The sequence below is a fragment of the Myotis davidii genome, unplaced genomic scaffold, assembly GCF_000327345.1.
Source record: "Myotis davidii unplaced genomic scaffold, ASM32734v1 scaffold1012, whole genome shotgun sequence".
In the NCBI taxonomy this organism is placed as follows: Eukaryota; Metazoa; Chordata; class Mammalia; order Chiroptera; family Vespertilionidae; genus Myotis; species Myotis davidii.
Window position 1 is genome coordinate 1291378 of NW_006283769.1, and position 9860 is coordinate 1301237.

The following is a 9860-nucleotide window of genomic DNA, read 5'->3' on the forward strand; positions in this document are numbered from 1 at the left end:
TCAGAAAACTAAAATCTAATCATGGTACTTCCCTCTTTAAAACATTTAATGTCCTTATCTTACCTTAACATAAAATCTTAATATCTTAACCTGATACCAAGGTCTCTGTCCATGTTTCCAGTTTCTCTCCCTATTTCTTCTTTTTAAAAAAAATATTTTTATTGATTTCAGAAAGGAAGTGAGAGGGAGAGAGAAAGAAACATCAATGATGAGAGAGAATCACCGGTCGGCCACCTCCCACATGCTCCCCATCAGGGACCAAGCCTGCAACCCCGGCATGTTCCCTCACCATGAATCCAACAGTGACTTCTTGGTTCATAGGTCGACACTCAACTGCTGAGCCACACCGGCTGGGCCACACTTTATTTTTTTGGTTAACCCTCACCTGAGGATATTTTTCTAGTTATTTTCAGAGAGTAGAAAGGAGAGGGAAAGACAGAGAGAAACATCGATATAATAGAGACACATTGATTGGCTACCTCCCGCACGTGCCCCAACTGCGGGAGGGATCCAGCCTGCAACTGAGGCATCTGCCTGGAAATCGAACCTGGGACCCTTCAGTACATGGGCCCATGCTCTATCCACTGAGCCAAACTAGCTAGGGCAGGGAACAGACTTTCTGCTGGCCACCCCCCCTTTTTTTCCCTGCAAAAAGTTTTATTGTCTCCATTTGGTCCAAATGCATGGGAGAGGGCTTCAGGGTTGTTAAAAGAATGGCAACCTTTAGCTAGTTTGGCTCAGTGGATAGAGTGTCAGCTTGCAGACTGAAGGGTTCCGAGTTTGATTCTGGTCCAGGGCACATACCTGGGTTGTGGGCTTGATCCCCAGTGTGTGAGTGTTGGCGGGGGGAGGTCGTGCAGGAGGCAGCCGGCCAACAATTTTCTCTCATCATCAATGCTTCTCTCTCTCCCTCTCCATTCCTCTCTGAAACCAACAAAAATACATTTAAAAAAATAAAAAAAGAATGGCTAGTCATTTTGGGTAGAGGCTTAGGCAAAAGCCAGACACCAAGGGGATGAACAGGGGTCCTTCAGATGCTTCTGGGCTGAGGGTGAGCCTTGCGAAGATATACTCACTCAGCCTGGGGGCCAGCAGCCATGGAGGCAGTCAGGTGTGGCCCATCTTCCTGATGAGTTTCACCTCCTCTCCCAGGAAGTGGTTCTGCAGGAAGTTACAGAGATGAGGGTGTTCCCGTAGAACCAGGGCCTGCAGCTCCAAAGGGCCTGGTTCAGGTTCCTCTCCAAGGCCATGGCAACTTCCATGGTGTCCTGAGTGTCAGCCTGCTCATCCTGGGAGGCTTCAGCACGTCCTGGAGAGAATGCGGCCACCGTGCAGGTTTTGTATCTTTAAGAAGCTCAGCGCCTTTGAGCTTCTCCACCAACCAGAGGAAGAAGTGGCCGCGCCTTCCAGAGCCACATCCTAGTGGTGGAAACAGGAGCCCGGAGAGAGGTAGGTGTGGAGCCTGCAGAGGCAGGGTGGCCAGGCAGGTGCCGGGGCCTCCACCCGGTGGTGGGAGGTGTTGTTACATTCTAAAGGGAGGCTTTATTTTGTTCATTCTCTATGACTTCATTTCAAAAATACACAAATTCACAGAATTGTTTCTACCAATTAAAGGGCCCCAATCACAAACCAAAGCAACCAAAGCTGATCACGAAGGCACGTACATCACTGGTAATTCTGTGTAGGAAACAAAAGGAGGAATAAATATAGGTCTGCTTACCGCAAGCTCATCTCATGTTAACTCATGGCTTCGTGACACAAAAAACAGCATATAGGTCAAAAATGCCTTGGAAAAATACACATTCTTTAAATATAAAATATGTGGCTCTTACTCCAGTCAGCACCATCTTTATATTAATGCCTGAATGTGTTACATTCACACTATGTAGGAGGCAGCAAGCTGAAAGTAAGGCGTGTGAGTCAGACCCATGAGGCTGAGGATTCATTTCAGGCCCTGGGAAGGTTACTTAATCTTTCTGAATCTCAGTTTTCTCCCTGGCAAAAGGAGAAATTTGTTCACGTAAAAGTCTTGGCATTCTGCTTGCTGCATGATGGGCATTCCGTAAATGTTAGTCTACTTTTTCTTTTCAATCCCTGTCAAAATAAACTAGTGGAGACATGATTTTGGAAATCCTCATTAACTACTCATTTTTTTCCATACCCAACAATAGCACTCTTACCCTTAAGTCCCCTGGTGGGTGTATCTCAACTTTATTATAAAACTAGAGTCCCAGTGCACAAAAATTTGTGCACTCGGGGGGAAGAGGGGGTCCCCTCAGCCCGGCCTGTGCCCTCTCGCAGTCTGGGACCCCTCGGGAGATAACGACCTGCTGGCTGAGGCCTGCTCCCGGGTGGCAGAGGGCAGGCCCAATCCCTAGGTGCAGCCCCTGGTCAGGCTCAGAGCAGGGCTGATTGGAGAGTTGGGGCGCCGCCCCTGTCATGCACAGAGCAGGGCGGATCAGGAGGTTGCGATGCCACCCTCAGTCACACTCAGGGTAGGGCTGATTGGGGGGTTGGGGCACCGCCCCCTGTCACACTCAAGGCAGGGTCGATGGTCAGGTTGCGGTGCCATCCCCTGTCATGCACAGAGTAGGGCCATTCGGGGTTGGGGCGCTGCCCCCTGTCACTCACAGAGCAGGGCCGATCAGGGGGTTGGGGCACCGCACCCTGTCACACACAGAGCCACAGGGCGATCAGGGGGTTGGGGAGCCCCCCCATATCAGGCACAGAGCAGGGCTGATCAGGGGGTTGGAGCCCCTTCCCCTGTCACAAACAGAGCAGGGCGGATAGGGAGGTAGTGGCCCCGCCCCATGTCACACACAGAGCCGCAGGGCAATTGGGGTTTGGATGCTGCCCCCTGTCACGCTGATCCCGGTGCTGGGAGGCATATTACCCTTTTACTATATAGAGGCCTGGTGCACGTGTGGGAGCTGGCTGGTTTGCCCTGAAGGGTGTCCTGGATCAGGGTGGGGGTCCCCACTGGGGTGCCTGGCCAGCCTGGGTGAGGGGATGATGGCTGTTTGCAGCTGGTCACACACCCTTCAGGGTGGGGGTCCCTACTGGGGTGCCTGGCCAGTCTGGGTGCGGGGCTGAGGGCTGTTTTCAGACTGGCAGGTGACTGAAGCTCCCAACCGCTCCTTTTTTTCTTTCTTTTTTCTTTTTTATTCTGGGCCAGCTTTAGCTCTGAGGCTCCAGCTCTTAGACCTCCGCTGCTGAAAGCAGGTTTCTGGCCTTTGTTTACCTTCTGTATTTGAAACAATGTTGCGATCCTGCTGGCTGAAGCCCGGCGACTAAAGGAGATTTTGGGGGTTTTGTTTAGCTTCTATAGTTGTAACATAGTTGCTTAGAGTTGCAGCTCAGAGGCCAGCAGTGACAGGTGGGGCATGTTGGTTTCCTCCATCACTGAAGCAAGCAAGCAAGCCTCATGTTAATTTCAAGCTGCCTGGCTGCCGGCTGCCATCTTGGCTGGCAGTTAATTTGCATATTGCCCTGGTTAGCCAATGGGAATGGTAGCGGTCGTATGGTAATTACCATGTTTCTCTTTTATTAGATAGGATTGTAACAGAGGTAGATGCTGCCAGAGGACCAGTGTGAAGGAAGGCCTCAAGAGAGACTGTTGGTCTCTTTTGAGAAGAAAAGGAAATCAGTCAAGGGCAAAGTTGGGGAGAGAGGAAGAAACCAAGACACATGTCTTTCCCCTTTGTGATGTCAGTCAGCTTTCCAAAGGCAGGGCCTTTCCATCTTTCATTATCAAAACTGGGATGCGTTTGAAAGTACAAAAGGACAGGGAGAAATACCAAGTCAGATGCGATGCTGGGAGAACTGACATACATCTGGACTGTCCAGAGCAGACAAGGACAGATGGTTACTTTGTCTATACGAAGCCCATGGGCCTCAAGCAGCATGGTGTCACATAGACCTCGGCCAGAATCCCCACTGGGTGCCTAAAGGTTAAACACACCATGATCACTTATACAACTTCCCCGAGCCTCAACTTATGTATTCATGGAAAGGGGTTCATGAAAGCTATGCCTCAGGGCTGTTCTCATGATCAAAAAAATAACATCTCAAGTACTAGTTCAAGCTGGTGTGTAATAAATAGGGATTCTGATTTTAAATGCATGAGGTGTACGAAACCCTGCATGGACAGGGCCTGAGAAAAAGGGCCCAAAGGGAGAGAATGTCCCCTCTCACTGACTTCCACTTTACAGAGGTTGGACCCTGAGGCAGTGGGATAGAGAGAGGGCATTTACCAGCATCTTATGCTCAGTGCTGTGAATAATTTGGGACTTCATTAGCTACCTTTACTAAGTATTTTTGCCAGTTATGTTATTGTCATGTATTTTTATCTAATCAGTAACATGTTTATCTAAAAAACTGGATAAAACAGGGATCAAGAGGAATTAGGTGTGTTTGGGGAAGAACATTAGCCGAATGTGTGGGTGCGGCAGTCAATTTGCACAGTGCAGGAAAGCTCAGCTGCAAAGGTTTGGGGTAAATTCGTTCTCCTTCCCAGATAGGTATAACTGGCTATGCAGGTGCCAAGGAGGAGAGCAGCAATCCCTTCCTTTGCCCATCTCTCCCTCCCTGAGGAAGAAAGCTTTCCATCTATAGATAAATAAGCACACACATCACACACATACATACATGCTTACTTTGATTCATTCCTCAAACTACCGAAGCAGCACTTTGTCTTAGAATAAATGCCACTTACACCTGCTTAGTATAAATGTCGTGTCCTCAGACATCATCATTTTGAAACATGTTAGTTGTAAAATAATGGGGCTCCTGAATATTCTGTCATGCATGATTGTTCAGTTATCAGAATGTGCCTTCACCTTTGTTGTATCTATATCAGCAAAGCAGCAGAGGAGGTTCAAGGCTGGAATGTTCTATTTGCTTTTGTGGACAAAAATTAGACGACGAATATTTACTGAAATGAGATTGCAATGTAATTGAGACAAGGAAGAACCATGTAGGCTGGACTAGGTTCTTCAGCCTTTGACCTATTCACTGACATTTTTTTCTTAAAGCCAAACCACTTATAAAGACCTTTTCTGAAGGTGGTTTCTAACTGCCTTTTAAGAAATGGTCTTGTTCTTGATTTCATTTCATTATTTTTAACAAACAACATACTTTTACTAGTTTTTCATTTCAAGAACAAATTAACATGTATTTTTATATCTTCATTGAGACTTTATGTATTATCCCAGCAAATAAATTATATATTTATACTAACCCACATACATGACCAAAAAAATAGGTTTTCTGAGCATTTCCTCCCCAAATCTGCCCTTTATGTGATCATGATATAGCTAAAAAGAGGCCCGGTTTTGCAGTCTTTATAATTGTAAAGTTAAATTTTAATTTAGAATTGAGCAAGAAATTGAGGTTTTTATTTCCCAACCGAAATAACATTCCATTTGACATATTTAAACCAGCAATAGGTAAGTGCCCATTCCCTTGGTAGGAAAGGAAATCATCCCAATCCTATGTAAATGTTATCTTGTAATTGACAGGGTTTGGTTTGGCAAATAAGTTTGCCAAGAATAGCAAAACCTGGCTTCCCTTTCTCTCTCTCTCTCTCTCTCTCTCTCTCTCTCTCTCTCTCTCTCTCTCTGCAGTTCTTATTCTGGCAAATTTTTTGGAAGTTCTTTTGCAATTCTTGGAGAACACCTTCAGTAATGTGTCTGTGTGATTAAGAGACACATCTCTGCTGGACAACTTAATGCATTTCTGGTAGGGCAATCTAGCCTGGCTAGTAGTTTCTGGCAAACAGTTGTCTGTTACCAGAAAGTAGAGAGAGTGAATAAGACATTTCCCAACTATTTCTCCTTCCTTTTATTTTATATTAATTTTCATTTTAATAGAGTGAAATGGACCTTTTTGGGGGAATGTGCAATTCTTTGAATTTTTACAGAGGTATAGATTTATATAACCACCACACTGAGGATACAGAATAGTTCCATTGCCCCCTAAACTCCCTTGTGCTATATATCCCTCCATAGTCATACCTTAACCCCTCAGAAATATTGATCTGTTCTCCATCATTATAGTTTTACCTTTTCAAGAATGTCGTGTAAATGGAGTCATCAAATATGCAATCTTTTCAGATTATCTTCTTTCACTTGGTATAATGTTTTTGAGATTCATACAAGTTGAATATATATCAATAATTCATTCCTTTTTATTGATGAGTATATTCTATTGTTTTGATGTGCCCCAGGATATTTATTCATTGAAGGATGTTTGCTTTTCTTTGAGTTTTTAGCCCTTATTAATAGAGCTACTACAAACATTAATATATAGGCTTTTGTGTGAATATAAATTTTCTTTTTCTAGGATAAACAGTGAGGAGTGGGATTGTTGAGCATATAGTAAAAGCATATTCAATTTTATAAGACACTGTCAAACAGTTTTCAGAACGGCATGCCGTTTTACATTCCTGTCAGCAATGTGTCAGAATCCCATTTGTTCTGTGTCCTCCCCTGCACTTTGCATTATTCATATTTCTAACTTGAGCTATTTTAAAGGGTGAATAGTAATATCTCATTTTGGTTTTAATTTGAGTTTCCTTAATGGCTAATGATGTTGGGCATGCTTTTATGTTTATTTGCCTTCCTGTATTCTCTTTGGTGAAGTTTCTGTTCAACCCTTTCATCTATTTTAAAAATTGAGCTATTTGTTTTTTCAGTCCTGGAGGGTTCTTTATATATTCTGGATACAAGTCATGTGTGAAATATTTGATTTACAAATGTTTTAAACATTTTCTCTCAGTTTGTAGCCTGTCTTTTCATTTTTAAGAGTGTCTTGCAGAGCAAAACTTTTAAATATTGATAAAATCCAGTCTTTACATTTTTACCTTATGTGTATGCTTTTGGTGTCATGTCTAAAAACTCCTTGCTTAACCTAAGATCAAAAAGACTTTCATAATGTTTTCTAGGATGTTTGTGGCTTTATGTTTTATACTTAGATCTATGACCTAATTAGAGTTATTTTTTGTATAGGGAATAAAGTTTAAGACAAAGTTCATTTTTATTTTTTCATTTGAATGTCCAAATTTTCTAACATTATTTTTGAAATGACTATCTTTGCAAAAATCAATTATTTGTATTTGTGAAGGTCCATCCTGGCCTTTATTTTGTACATTGATCAATGTTCAAAATAAAGGCCAGAATAGATTCACTGATCAGTGAATCTATCCTTTCAGCAACACCACACTGTCTTGATTATTGTAATTTTATAGAAATGTTAAGATTGGGTAATAAGACAACATTTTACTCCTATTTCTCCAAACTGTTTTGGCTGTTTCAGTTTCTTTGCTTTTTAATATAAATTTAAAAATAAGTTTATCTGTATTTAAAAAAATTTTGCTGGGATTTGATTAGAATTGCAATTCTATGTTTCAATTTGGGAATAATTAATATTTTTGCTATGTTGAGTCTTCCAATTTGTGAACATGGAAAGTCTCATTTATTTGTTCTTTATTTTTTCATCAGTGTTTATAGGTTGTGGAAAACATATCTTGTATATTTTGTTAAATTTTTACCTATTTCATTTTTTGGAGCTATTGTAAATGGTCTTGTTTTTTAACTTTGGTTTCCAGTTGTTCTTGGTGAATAGAAATACTATTGATTTTTGAGTGTAGATTTTTTTATGCTGTGAACTTACTAAACTCATGAGTCAAGTAGCTATTTTTTTGTAGATTTATTGGGATTTTCTATATTCAGAAACATGTTATTAGTAAAAATGGATTGTCTTATTTCTTCCCAATCTGTTTGTACTTTATTTAGTCTTACCTTATTGCACTAGCTGGGACTTCCAGTGTGATGTTGAAAAGGAGTGGTGAGAGTAGACATCCTTGACTTGTTTTTCAGTCTTATGAGGGAATTTTCCCTCTTCTCTCTGAGTTCTGTGGAACCCTTTCCTGCTCCTTGAGACAGAACTAGAGGGGTTTTCCTCTAGTTCTCTTTCTACACTGATGCCACTTCCAGGTTTCTGGTTATCTTATGTCCAGGCCAAATGATAACAGAAGAAAAGGAAACTGTGAACTCACCAATATTTGGTTATACTTTGAATTATGTTATTTTCCCCTAAATTACCTTGCACCCTTTACTTTTATAAGTCCTCAATATCTTGTCCACATGTCTTGTCCAGGTTTTATAGCTCCATCCTACCTAGAACCGGAACCCTTTTATATTTTATAAAAATAGGAACTTTTTTGTTTTTATAAATGCTTCTTAAACCTACATTTTTGGAATAATTTCAGGGGGAAAATGTTTTAATCCTGAAAATAGAAAAAATACTTGGGAAAAAATTTTTCCCTTTGCATTATTATTGTGTATTTTGTTGAAAGGTAGGGGTTTGTGTGTTATATATTTAAGGCAATGATTATAAGATGCAGGTAGAAAATTGTTTTCTCAGAGGAGCTAATTCTTTCCTTGCCTTTCAATCAGACCTCTTTACTTACTTATCTTGTCATTCTCATATTAAAAAACAAAATTTCTCCAGTCATTATATTATGCCAAACCATTTCAGTTCAGTAATTATTATGTATATCCCTACATAATAATCAAAATTCCACTCTTATTTTAAAGTTGAAGGTTTTCCCCCAGGACTACGACAGACCAAGGTTCTATAGGGGCAAAGAGGCATAGTTGTCATTTTCTCTATTTTGCCTGCCAACACTTTTTTCTCCTCCACTGTCTAGGCACCTTTGGTTTCCTTAGGATTGAAAATGTGAAGAAGAGCTAAGGGTCAGAAGTATACTTGCTGGCACTGTTGTGAGTTGGCACTGACCCTAGTCTGAGCAGATGTTTAAAGCTAAGATGACTCCTGCAGGATTTTCAGACATTTCTCCCTCACTGAATCTCTCTACAGTCTGGGACACAGGTGCACTCTCAGTGTTTCTCTCTCTCTCTCTCTCTCTCTCTCTCTCTCTCTCTCTCTCTCTCTTTCTCTCTTCCTCTTTCTCTCTTTCTCCCTCCCCCTCTCTCCCTCCCCCTTCTTTTTCCTTCTGTCCTCCTTCCCCCCTCTCTATGTCTCTGTCTCTTCCTCTTTCTATCTCTCATATAGACATACTAGGGGTCCCTTGGCCTGGCCTGTGCCCTCCTGCAATCTGGGACCCCTTGGGGAATGTCAGACTGCCATTTTTCAGCCTGATCCCTGCAGGCCCAATCCCTACACCATGCCTCTAGTATCCATATAAAATCTTTGGTTAATCTCTTCCTGCCCTCCCCCTTTTCCTCTTCCTTCTGAGATTCATCAGTCTGTTCCATGTTTCCATGCTTGTTCATTGAGTGTTTGCCCTCTGGTGGTCAGTGCTTGTCATAGCTACTGGTTGAAAGATTGAACATTCGCTTAGGCTTTTATATATAGTCTAGAGGCCCAGTGCACAAAAATTTGTGCACTTGGTCGGGGTTAGGGGGTCCCTCAGGCCGGCCTGTGCCCTCTCGCAGTCTGGGACCCCTCATGGGTGACCACTTGCTGGCTTAGGCCTGCTCCCCGAGGGATTGGGCTAGGATGGCAATCAGACATCCCTCTGGCATCCCGGCAGCCCTCAGGGGATGCCCACTTGCCAGCAGAGAGCAGACCTAAGCTTAGTTGGACATCCTTAGCGCTGCTGAGGGGCAGGAGAGGCTCCCACCAACACCGCTGTACTTGCCAGCCGTGAGCCTGGCTTATGGCTCAGCAACCCTTCTCCTGTGGGAGTGCACTGACCACCAAGGGGCAGCTCCTGTGTTGAGCATTTGCCCCCTGGTGGTCAACATGCATCATAGCGACCGGTTGTTTTGGTCGTTTCACTGAAACGGTTGCTTAGGCTTTTATTATAAAAACTAGAGGCCTGCTTCACAAAAATT

General features: G+C 42.8%; 1 pseudogene; it reads right to left on the reverse strand.

Moving 5' to 3' along the window:
* Window positions 1-9860, reverse strand: part of LOC107183658 — a 25085-nt pseudogene that overhangs the window by 1260 nt on the left and 13965 nt on the right.